We start from the raw sequence: 12,405 nt of genomic DNA on the forward strand, positions 1-12,405 counted from the left end.
CCATCCCTATAGAGATCGCCTGAACACTCACTGTCCCTGTCTATTCCTGTAATTTTGGTTGATAAGAGTTTCCGTGTCAATTCTTCAGGGCTGAATTTTACTTACGTTTTAATATTGGCTTTAGTCTAAAGCCGCTTGCACACTGCTCAGACAATCCCCAACTAGCCCCAACATTCTAAGTTGGCAGTAGTTGGTTGAAGTCTTTAGAATGTTCAGAAAACCAACTGCCAGTTCCACACTGCCCAGACTGTATCCAATTGTAAACAACAAGACACTTTTGTTGCCAATTTTTTTTTAAGACAAGTTAACAGGTTGCCTTGTTTGACATGGACGAAGTAGAGGGATTAATCAATGTTGTTAAAGTAGTCATGGTCTACCTGACTTTCAAAGCTGTTGGGCGTGTACAGGAGAGACAGCGATCAAGACGAGCCAGGAGGAGACTGTGGAGTAAACCATGGCTAATGCGACGTGAAAAACAGGGGGCATATCCTAATTTATGCAAAGAGCTCAACTCAGAAGATGCCCCAGCTTTTGCAAACTTTGCCCGTTTTGCGCCTCCAGCTTTTAAGCATCTACTAACCATGGTTACTCCACTCATTGCTAGAAATACACATTTCAGAGACTGCATTTCTCCTGGTGAACGCCTTATGGTTACTTTAAGATTCTTGGCAACAGGTGAGGGGCTACAAAGTGTCAATATAGGCTAATTTATTTGTACAAATTACAATACACTTTAAATGGGAAAAAATGAATGCCTAACATGGCTTTGTTTTACAAGGTGAAACCTTCCAGAGCCTTTCATACCAATTTCGTATTGGTTGCTCAACAATTTGTTTGTTTGTTCCTGAAACCTGTGTGGCCATCTATCAAGTTCTCTGTGAAAAATATCTCAAGGTAAGCATTAACAATTTTTCATATTATTATCTCATATACTAAGTCTGATAACTGCTTATTCATTTGAATCAGGTGTGTTGGAAGAGTGAAACAACTACAAAATGCAGAGCAGTTGGTCACCAGGACCAGGGTTGAGAAACACTGGCTTACAGGCACCGTTCAGCAAAATATGTAATCAAAATAATGTAAATGATGCATAAACACACAAAGCCATGAAAATATACTTGACAGTGTCAGTTTAATAAACAGAAAAAGGTTATGAATAAATATATTAACATATGAATGGTAGCCTATAATTTATAGAGTAAGCAGATATTATTGCAAGAAGAAAGGATTAATTAAATGCAAAAGGGTTGTCATGCTGCGACAAATGGTTTTGAGGGCTTGGCACATTATAGATGAGCTGACCTATCTGAGCTTGTACATATCTAAAATAACGTGGGTCGGACTCTTGAATGGCTCTAAATTCATGCTCTAAGTATTGACAGTATGCTGTTATGTTGACAGAACGTTTGGCAACTGCACTCCCAGTAAGTGTGTGCAGAGTAGCATTAACCATCTCCAGCACTTGGATATCTTTATCTTGCGCTTGTGTGTCTGGGGACTTCCTCTTGCGCATAATCAATGGCGGTGTCTTGTCACATGGGGCTGGTTCCTCCTCTCCCCTGTTTGTCATATCATCACTGTTGGCAGAATCGTTAGAACGGTTGTCCTCTTCATTCTCATTTTCTGTTTCTGTGTTAGATGAAGTGTCCAGTTAAAAAAATATTAATGTTAATATACTTTTTCCATTTAGTGCCCAAACACAACATCTGAATGGCTGGAGGTTGCTGATGGGTTCCAGAAAAAGTGGAAGTTCCCCCACTGTCTGGGTGCTTTGGATGGAAAACATGTGGCAATTCGACCCCCACCAAATAGTGGCTCAGTTTTTTATAATTGCAAGCAATTTAACTCGATAGTACTCATGGCCCTGGTCGACAGCAACTATAAATTTATATATGTGGACATTGGATGCAATGGCAGAGTGTCAGACGGAGGAGTGTTCAAGGGATGCACACTTCAAGAGTCCCTGGAGCGGCAAACAGCCAACATCCCCCTACCTGCTCCTCTGCTTGAAACAGAAAAGGAGTTACCATACTACATGGTAGCAGACGAAGCATTCCCCCTGAAACCATACATCATGAAGCCATACGCTAGGAGAGGTCTTTCTAAAGAACAGAGAGTCTTCAATTACAGACTGTCAAGAGCACGTAGAGTGGTAGAAAATGCCTTTGGCATACTGTCCAACAGGTGGCGTGTATTACTGTCACCCATCAACCAACGACCAGATGTGGTGGAAAATATGGTCCTTGCCTGCTGTGCCATGCACAACTTCCTCAGAGAGGAATACAGTGCAGTATATGATGGACCAGAAACAAACTCTTCTTTGCAGCAGGCTGTTCTGTCTGGGTCTACCAATCCTACTCAACAGGCTAAGATCACTAGAGAAGTCCTAACTGAGTATTTTAACTCAGATAATGGTGCTGTTGCATGGCAGTGGGACAGTATCTAGATATGTCCAGATGATCTTAGCCTGTTGAGTAGGTTTGGTAGATATTGCATACGTAAAATAAATAAACTCACGTTTTGATGGATGTTTGATTTCGACTGCCTTTTTTTCATGTGGATCTCAAGGAACTTCAGTTTCTGCAAGATCCAGGACTGGCGTGCTGTGACAAAGCCATCACTGCCTGATGGCTTTGCCTTAAGGTATCGACTGTATTGAGTCCTCATGGTCTCCATCTTTGCTTTTGCCATTGTCTCTGTAAAACAAGCAGGAGATCCAGCCACCATTAGTAAACTAAATGTTTATAATTGTAGATAATATGACAGAAGATAATGTCTTTTTTCTTTACTTTCTATCAGTAGTTAGTAGCTAGTATATCAAATATAGCCAGGTACATAGCTACATTTTGACCATTAAATATTCAACTGAATTTCCAAGTAGCCTGGGTGTGAATGTTACAAATAACCATCTGGGATCGGATACAGTTTAGACTAGGCCGAGCTACATCTCAGAGCGCCCCCCCCCCCCCCTCCTCCCTCCCGTGACTAAAATAAACTTAATTACATATTAATTGAGACATTCGTAACGCTAATTAAATCGTAAACTATTTTACAATACAATGTTGTTAGCCCTAGCTAGCTAAGATAACAGCTGTTACTTTAGATGACTTTAGCTACTCACCAGAGGTCCAGGTCTTACAATTTAATAAATAAATGCACTTCAGTTTCTGCCGCCAAACTGTCTTTTACGTAGGCCTACACTCTAGTGTTATGTCTCCATGACAACTAGCCGAGCTTGTGCACCTAACGTAAGCTAACAGCTAATTTCATTCAGTAACAGTACCTAACATTAATGCAATTATGCTAAAGTATCTTAAATCGGGGAAACTGACAGAAGGGACATCTGAACCTATCAGTAATAAAAAAGGAGACAGACAGAGAGAGAGTGAAGAATCGGAGGCGAGAGAAACGGAGAGATGTGCTGTGGAGAGACCGGGCTCCTCCTCTCTCTCTCGCCCACTCCCCAGCAGCATTAGCGGGAGAAGATATCGAGCGGGAGTCAGAGAAAAATGAGACGGAGCACACCAAAAAGGAGGAGGGGATAGCAAAGACAAATCGGGAGCACATAGCCAATCACGGAGTCAAGGTGAAAAAACAGGAAACGAGAATGAGCATCAGACTGGGAAAAAAGAGGAAACACGATGAAAATTATCTGGGTCCAGGATGCACATTGCCCAAAACCACACAGTGCGTTGTGTGTAGTAGTGCAAGCCCCCCACCCCTCGCCACTCAACGGCCCCAGTGGATGTAGGTGGTATTGCATTTACGGTTAGGTTCCCGTGTCTTCCGGTCGTTTATATTCTACTACCTCCAGTCAACATTTACAAAACAACCCCTAATCATTTTTGTTCGATTCTCCAACTTGGCTCATACTACTAGCTTTTTCATAGAATCATTTTTCCTGATTTTTGCTAAGATTGAAACCAATCCGAAATGGGTAAACTAGCAGCCCATTTATTTGCTTACGTCAAGAGAAGTTGCCTGCAAATGTGCCTGCGGATACTACGAGCACAAAAGTTCACATTGGCCGATAGCCGATTTACATTAGCTGAATGAGCCATAGACTTATATTGAATGAGCACAGGGAGAAATGGCTTGAGTTGCCTGCCTTGTTGTAGCAAGTTTAGCAAATCGTTGTCACACATAGGCCTACATGAAATGTTGTTAATATAGTTTATTCCCATTATTTTCAAACAGATTAGATTTTTCGTAAAAACGTTCATGACATTATGGCAAATATATTATGTTAAGCGCGAGCATAGATTGTTGACATGTCTATCTGGAGCAAAGACGAAGATTAATACTTTAACTGTTAACCACAATAGGAAATTATATATATATATTTAAATAATATAAGTCTTGCCTTCAGAAGCTTTTGTTAAACACACCCATTATTCTTTTTTTTGATTGTGTCATCAAGCTAGCAAGCAAGCCATCCGATACAATGCGTTGTAAATCATACTCATATCACGAAGAAAAAAAGCAACATATGTGATGAGTTTCATCTAGAATAGCCCTATATTTAGCCATATAGCCTAAAAAACAAGTGAAAGGAATACTATACAGTGACAGAATACATTTCCGTAAAATTTGCATCATGTGTCTGATTCTTATCGGACTTGTAGCCCATTCTGCCCATAGATTCTGCAACTGCAATGCCCACACGCTCGTAACCATATAAATCTATGCTCGCGACTGGTTATCGCAAAGTATGACGTGTACAGCTAGTTGTAAGCGTGCACGAGGTCTCGGAGCTAGGGAAAAAAGGAGCCACTGCAGAACCTGTTTAAGGAGAGCCTTGCCACTCTCTATTAAGCCCCATTGTACCGAATTTGGTTGCAGTTCCACCAGAGTTCCACTGGGAGTGATCGCGAGCGAGTGCATGTTGAATGGCAGTCTATGGAGCTAAACGGCTAAATTAGTCTCTTTTGCCTGATTGTCGTTGAGAAATCTCCGATTTGATTGTAGTTTTTGCATGTTCAACATGGATTATAGGTCGAAAGTAATGAACGAGTACTTATGTCCTTTTGATTTCTTACAGGGTGAGTCGATGTTGCCTATAACACGCTAGCATTCTGCTAATGAATGCTGATTGGTTAGTGAAGGACTGATACGACCAGAGCTCTTGCTTGATGGCATCCGAAGCAGAATCAGAATGTCAGAGCATTAGCAACATTAGCAACAACATTAGCAAGCCAAAACTCTTTCTAGCATGTGTATTGACAGGAAGAGCCTAACCTGTCAGCTGTGTTATCGATGCCCTGAGAGAAAAAAGTAAGTGACCAGAGCTTGCCGTAAAGCAGTAGCTCTGGTCGTACGATGTGTATGACTTCAATTACATTTTCAAAAGCTTTTTAGAACAAAAAGGCGACTTTAAAGAAATCTAACAGCTAGCAGTGTGTATTTTTTTTTGCCTCCCCTTTCGAATTCAGAATTCAAATTACTAGACAAAAATTTATATCCTGAGAAAAGTGGATTTTGAGGGGTATAGCTCCATAGACCTCCATTTATTCTGCACTCGCTCGTTAGCACCCTCACGAGGAACTTCAACCAGTTCAGAACCCGGAAGTTTCCCGAGAGTGGTAGTTCTCTCTATATTAGACATTCTCTGGCCACTGTTTAAAGCTAGACTGGCAGACACGGAAGTGGAAAGATGGCTGCGTCCAGTCTCGTGCTCTCGCATGCCTCACTGCGCCACTGAGCACTTTTCATAAAAATGAATGGGGACGCCATCTTGGAAGACAAAAGTAGCTTACTCTAGGTATATTAACTCTATGGTGCAGTGAGGTTCTGGCTAACAGCTGTCTGAAGCCCTCTTATTTACGTCGCCACCTGAACACCAAGCATGCCAGTGAAAGTCAAAAGCCCCTTACATTTTTTTAATCAAATCAAATTTTTTATGCGCTGTTTAGGCACTTTTTTACGTGTGTCTGTGTCGAATATCTGTTAAATATCGAACTTCAAACCAACTTTACCACGGTCATTCACAAGCCTAAAATACAATCAAATTATCTATGTCCATGACTGCACCTTTAGCTTGGGCTGGGTAGCCTATGTGCCCCACACATAACTGAACTGCCCGCAATAAAGGTAGGCTCGGTCGTTATCCCCAAAATAGCATTTTGTGGCCACGAATTAGCATTTTGTGACCATAAATTTCGGATGTCATGTCTGGGGCTCTGAGAGTTACAGACCTGAAGGCTCGAAATAAAAAGCATCATTGACATTGTTGACAAACAACAAGCTTGAAAAAATATTCATGACAGCTTGCTATCGCAGACTAGTAGGCTATACTTGGAGGACCCCCCCCCCCCACACACACACACACACACAAATATTTTTATTGCAGATCTACACGAATTACACAAATGAACTATGTTGGGAAAAAAAATGCGAATTTCGCCGAAAGGTGATGAGTTTGCACCCCTGAGAATGTCTAATATGGGATCATCTAACAATCTAATATGGGTTCTAATATCCTTCAACAGGCTCCATAGATCTCCATTCATTCTGCATTTGCCCGTGAGTGCACTCATATGGAACCAAAGTGGAACTGCAAACAGTTCAGAAGCCTGAAGTTTTCCCGAGAGTGGAAGTTCTCCCGTTATTAGACATTGGCCGCGTTGAAGGCTCTTAAGAAGGGTTCGGCTAAGAAGGAGCGCTATGATAGGGGTGTTTCCCAGACGCGTTCTTAACTGCCTTCTTAAAATCCCGCCAAAGAAGCATCTTAAGAAGCTCTTCGTGGGAGCTGTACACCGCCGTGGTGTTGAAACTAAATCAATCGATGCCAGGAAAATCGATCACCCTCCACTTTATCAGCGCATGAATCATGCACAACACTGTGATATATTGATATGAAAATATAAATGTGCTACGCTACGACGGGCAACGCACGCTGTCCGAAATTATCACAAAAAATGTAATTTGTCCCTCCAATGTTGACTCCATGGCTACGGCCTTGAGCCCTATACATGATAGTTGATATGGGTTGTGTGATGGTAGTGGTAGTGGGTTTATTGTTGGGAGTAGGGTGGTGCTGATATCAGTGCTTAGTTACTGGTGGTGACGGGGTGGGGCTGATAGACATCAAAAGAGATTGACAAGCTCCTCTCTGGTCTGGACACCAGCTTGGTGGAGTGCTGCTCGGGATTCGCGGGGGGCGAGGTTGGGGGCTTCATCTTCCGATGATTCCCCATCTTCATCCTCGGAGGCCGCTCATCTGCTCCAACGCGCACTGCTTTGTTGTGCAGCATGGCTGTGACAACAATCAAGCGGCAACATTTTACAGGTGACAAGCGCAGCCCCCCCGACGAACGATGGATACATCGGAAACGACACTTCCAGCGGCCGAACACCCGTTCAATGTGGGTCCTGGTGTGTGTGTGGGCCTCATTGAACTTCTCCTCCTGTGGTGTTGCTTGGTTGATCATCGGTGTCACAAGGTAACTCCAGAGAGGGTAGCCACTGTCCCCGAGGAAGGTGAACCTGCCGAACTCTCCTCTGCCAGCCTTCTGCCCTACAGCTGATTTGGCCCACACGAAGCTGTCGTGTGTCTCCTGGCCACCTGGCAACGATGTCCGTGATGAGGCCATCGTGGTCCACTGCCACCTGGGTGTTGATGGCAGCGTAATGTTTCCTCCCAATCCAGCACGGATCCACCAGGGAGGGATCGTGGATTGGGATCAGTGTGCCACTGCCATCGACGACACCGATTACCCGGGGGATCCCAGCCATGACATGAAATCATAGCAATGATTGGAGAAAACGCCATCCATACTTTTCTTACCCTTAAAATGGCCTGCGAGGGCACAGAATTGCACAGAAGTGATAATAATCTTCACATTTTCACAATAGGCTACATTTCTTTAGGCTACCTAAAGCAAATGAACTCACCTGATGCCTAGATTGCCCCTTGGATTTACTTTAACCTTTGAAACTTTATTTCTTAGTTCAGTTAAATTGAGAGTCATTAAAGATGTCATAATTATAAATGAGATTGCTACAAAAGAAGACACAAGTCCAGGGGCGGATCTACCGGGGTGGCATGGGGTGGCAACTGCCACCCTAAAAATAGCCAATGTGGTGGGCATTTGGATGTATGTCCGGGCATGGCGCAGGAGGATCGGTGTCACGGCCTCACTCCGTGAAACCGATGCCTTGCTGAGGATGGTGCCGTCCCCCACCACCTCCAGGAAGCTCCCTACTGCGTAAAAACGCAGCGCGGCCAGGAGCTGTACCTCCGGGCTTAGGGCAAAATTGCAGCGGGTTGCCCTCCGGATGTGTGGTGACACTAGCGTGACAAGGCGTTGGATCTCCAGACGGGGCTGTACTTGGACTGGACAGCCCGGTCCGACAGCACATTCAGTTAGGAGGAGTGCTTGACGCACATAGGCATTTATATAAACTATCTGGCTTCGCGCACGGCGACGCTGTTGATTAGCAGTGAGAATATGCTATATTGCAGCCATGGTGTCTCACTCGCGTGGACTTCAGCAACGCCTTTATATATATAGGGTGAATTCAGGTATATTGGGACATTTTTTGTAATTCTATCTTCTGAGTTTAAGTTTGTCATCAAGTTCCAAACATAACCCAATAAATGAGACATTTCTGAATTCCTCAAGGTATCCACATTATTTAAGTGTAAAAAATAAGTCTTCATAATATTTTAGAAATGCATGGCTCACTATTTTAGTGGAGTTGGCAAAAACAAATTTTAAGCAACTTGTTTGGTAATTTGGGACAGTGTGTTTGGTAATTTGGCACACAGACTCATGGGTGTAGATGGCTGTATTGAACAATAATTAAACAAATTAAAAAACATTTTAATGGATTGTTAACCATAAATATAACTCCTTGAACTCTTGCAATGCTCCCTTCATTCTGTTCCCCTTCCACAAAACACTTGTATTTGCCCTTTACTTTTCCGTTTGTTCACTCTCCCTTGCACTTCACTATCCCTTGGTCTGTCTGTCTCTTTCCTAGGTGCCATTATATTCCGCAAAATGAATTTGTTTCATAAATGAGAACAATTTGTAGATTAGACAAAGTGCAGAAGAGTCTACACCTACATACATTAAAAGTAAGCTCGGTTTAATGCTTGATAGCTCACTTAATATGTATTGTGACTACCACACAAGGCCTAAATATGTTTTTACTTCAAGGTTTAATAACATGGCCTTTATTAATACTAATTTTTCAGGATATAATTCACATAAAATAATCTGACCCAAATTACAAGGCCCACTACACACAACTGTGATGGTTATCAACCTTAGCGTCTAATTCCTTCTGCAAAAGTTGCCTAGGATACATCACTTCGGTTTTGTTGTGTTATAAATGTGACTTTTTCACTTTTAATCAGGTTATTTATGGCTAAACTATTGACACATTTCATTTTATACCCTAAAAATGTTGTCCCAAATTACCTGAAACATGCTGTCCCAATTTACCACACCATGTTTGGTAATTTGCATGGCGCAGGAGGATCGGTGTCACGGCCTCACTCCGGGTTGCCCTCCGGATGTGTGGTGACACTAGCGTGACAAGGCGTTGGATCTCCAGACGGGGCTGTACTTGGACTGGACAGCCTGGTCCGACAGCACATTCAGTGAGGAGGAGTGCTGACGCACATAGGCATTTATATAAACTATCTGGCTTCGCGCACGGCGACGCTGTTGATTAGCAGTGAGAATATGCTATATTGCAGCCATGGTGTCTTACTCGCGTGGACTTCAGCAACGCCTTTATATATATAGGGTGAATTCAGGTATATTGGGACATTTTTTGTAATTCTATCTTCTGAGTTTAAGTTTGTCATCAAGTTCCAAACATAACCCAATAAATGAGACATTTCTGAATTCCTCAAGGTATCCACATTATTTAAGTGTAAAAAATAAGTCTTCATAATATTTTAGAAATGCATGGCTCACTATTTTAGTGGAGTTGGCAAAAACAAATTTTAAGCAACTTGTTTGGTAATTTGGGACAGTGTGTTTGGTAATTTGGCACACAGACTCATGGGTGTAGATGGCTGTATTGAACAATAATTAAACAAATTAAAAAACATTTTAATGGATTGTTAACCATAAATATAACTCCTTGAACTCTTGCAATGCTCCCTTCATTCTGTTCCCCTTCCACAAAACACTTGTATTTGCCCTTTACTTTTCCGTTTGTTCACTCTCCCTTGCACTTCACTATCCCTTGGTCTGTCTGTCTCTTTCCTAGGTGCCATTATATTCCGCAAAATGAAGTTGTTTCATAAATGAGAACAATTTGTAGATTAGACAAAGTGCAGAAGAGTCTACACCTACATACATTAAAAGTAGGCTCGGTTTAATGCTTGATAGCTCACTTAATATGTATCGTGGCCTAAATATGCTTTTACTTCAAGGTTTAATAACATGGCCTTTATTAATACAAATTTTTCAGGATATTATTCACATAAAATAATCTGACCCAAATTACAAGGCCCACTACACACAGCTCTGATGGTTATCAACCTTAGCCTCTAATTCCTTCTGCAAAAGTTGCCTAGGATACATCACTTCGGTTTTGTTTTGTTATAAATGTGACTTTTTCACTTCTTAATCAGGTTATTTATGACTAAACTATTGACACATTTCATTTTATACCCTAAAAATGTTGTCCCAAATTACCTGAAACATGCTGTCCCAATTTACCACACCATGTTTGGTAATTTGGGACACCAAGAAAATGTTCAAATTAAATAAATATAAACATAATTTCAAAAATGTTTATTTTTATTTTAGTACACTATTACATCACACATATTGCTCAACATTGGTGTGCACATTAAATTGGGCCTATAAATTTTACAGCCTTATATTAAAATCCTCATAAAGCACATGTCATTCTTCCATAGAGTTAATATAACTAAAGACAGCTACTTCTGCCTTCCAAGATGGCGTCCCCATTCATTTCTATGAAAAGTGCTCAGTGGCGCAGTGAGGCAAGCGAGAGCACGAGACTGGACGCAGCCATCTTTCCACTTCCGTGTCTTCCGGTCTAGCATTAAACAGTGGCTCTTTTTTTCCCTAGCTCCGAGACCTTGTGCACGCTTGCAACTAGCTGTACACGTCATACTTTGCGACAACCAGTCGCGAACATAGATTGATATGGTTACGAGCCTATGTTACGAGCGTGTGAGCTAAGGCATTGCAGTGGCAGAATGGGGTACAAGTCCGATAAGAATCAGACACATGATGCAAACTTAACGGAAATGTATTCTGTCACTGTATAGTATTCCTTTCACTTGTTTTTTAGAAAGGCTATAGGGCTAAATATAGGGCTATTCTAGATGGAACTCATCACATAGGTTGCTTTTTTTCTTTGTGATATAAGTATGATTTCCAACGCAATGTATCGGATGAAATAAACTGTTAGCATGAACAGCTGCGTCTTTGTTCTCGCCAGGCAAAGAAAGCTTTATAGTTATTTTGGTAACCGAAATCTTCCATAATGCAAACTTAGCATAGCTTACTTTCTTCACACTGCCTTCAATGTAATATCAGTGTAGAAATATGGCCATGTGTTTTATATGTTCATCCTAACCAAACGCCTATTAATGGATATAACTTGATCTAACAAGACTTGGTAATAATGTAATAAATAAAAGCTTGAGAACTGTGTCTAAAATATACTTTATTGGACATTTGCCTTTGAAAGGGGAATATTCGAAGAACCATATAGGCTACACGACGTTTCCATCAGATGTAAGTGGGGGTGAAACATTTAGTCACCGAGGACCCATTGTCCCACAAAAGCAGTCTGGCTTGATGACACGATCAACAAAAGAATAATGGGTGTGTTTAACAAAAGCTTCTGAAGGCAAGACTAAAATTATTTAAATATAGGCCTATATAATTTCCTATTGTGGTTACCGGTTAAAGTATTAATCTTAGTCTTTACTCCAGATAGACGTCAACAATCTATGCTCGCGCTTAACATAATATATTTGCCATCATGTCATGAACGTTTTTACGAAAAATCAAATCTGTTTTAAAATAACGGGAATAAACTATATTAACAACATGTCATGTATGTGTGACATTTGCTTAACTTGCTGCAACAGGGCAGGCAACTCAAGCCAGTTCTCCCTGTGCTCATTCAATATAAGTCTATGGCTCATTCAGCTCCATGTAAATCGGCTATCGGCCAATGTGAACTATTGTGCTCGTGCCCTGTTAGTATCCGCAAGCACATTTGCAGGCAACTTTTATTGACAAGGCAAATAAATGGGGTGCTAGTTTACACATTTCGGATTGGTCTCAAACTTAGCAAAAATCGGGATAAATTATTCTATGAAAAAGCTAGGAGTATGAGCCAGGTTCGAGAATCGAACAAAAATTATTGGGGGAGATAGTTTTGTAAATGTTGACT

The 12,405-nt window shown here is 41.5% G+C and overlaps 1 long non-coding RNA gene across 1 annotated transcript; it reads right to left on the reverse strand.

Annotated features, from left to right (window-relative positions):
- Nucleotides 1-862: 862 nt before the first annotated feature.
- Nucleotides 863-8,588, reverse strand: LOC146258558 (uncharacterized). Its single transcript, XR_014729641.1, has 3 exons — nt 3,122-8,588; nt 2,518-2,696; nt 863-1,629 (listed from the first exon to the last, which is right to left on the reverse strand). It is a non-coding gene; the product is annotated as an uncharacterized LOC146258558 (long non-coding RNA).
- Nucleotides 8,589-12,405: the final 3,817 nt, after the last annotated feature.

The sequence above is a fragment of the Hypomesus nipponensis genome, chromosome 14 (assembly GCF_054491055.1).
Source record: "Hypomesus nipponensis isolate SF chromosome 14, ASM5449105v1, whole genome shotgun sequence".
Lineage (NCBI taxonomy): Eukaryota > Metazoa > Chordata > Actinopteri > Osmeriformes > Osmeridae > Hypomesus > Hypomesus nipponensis.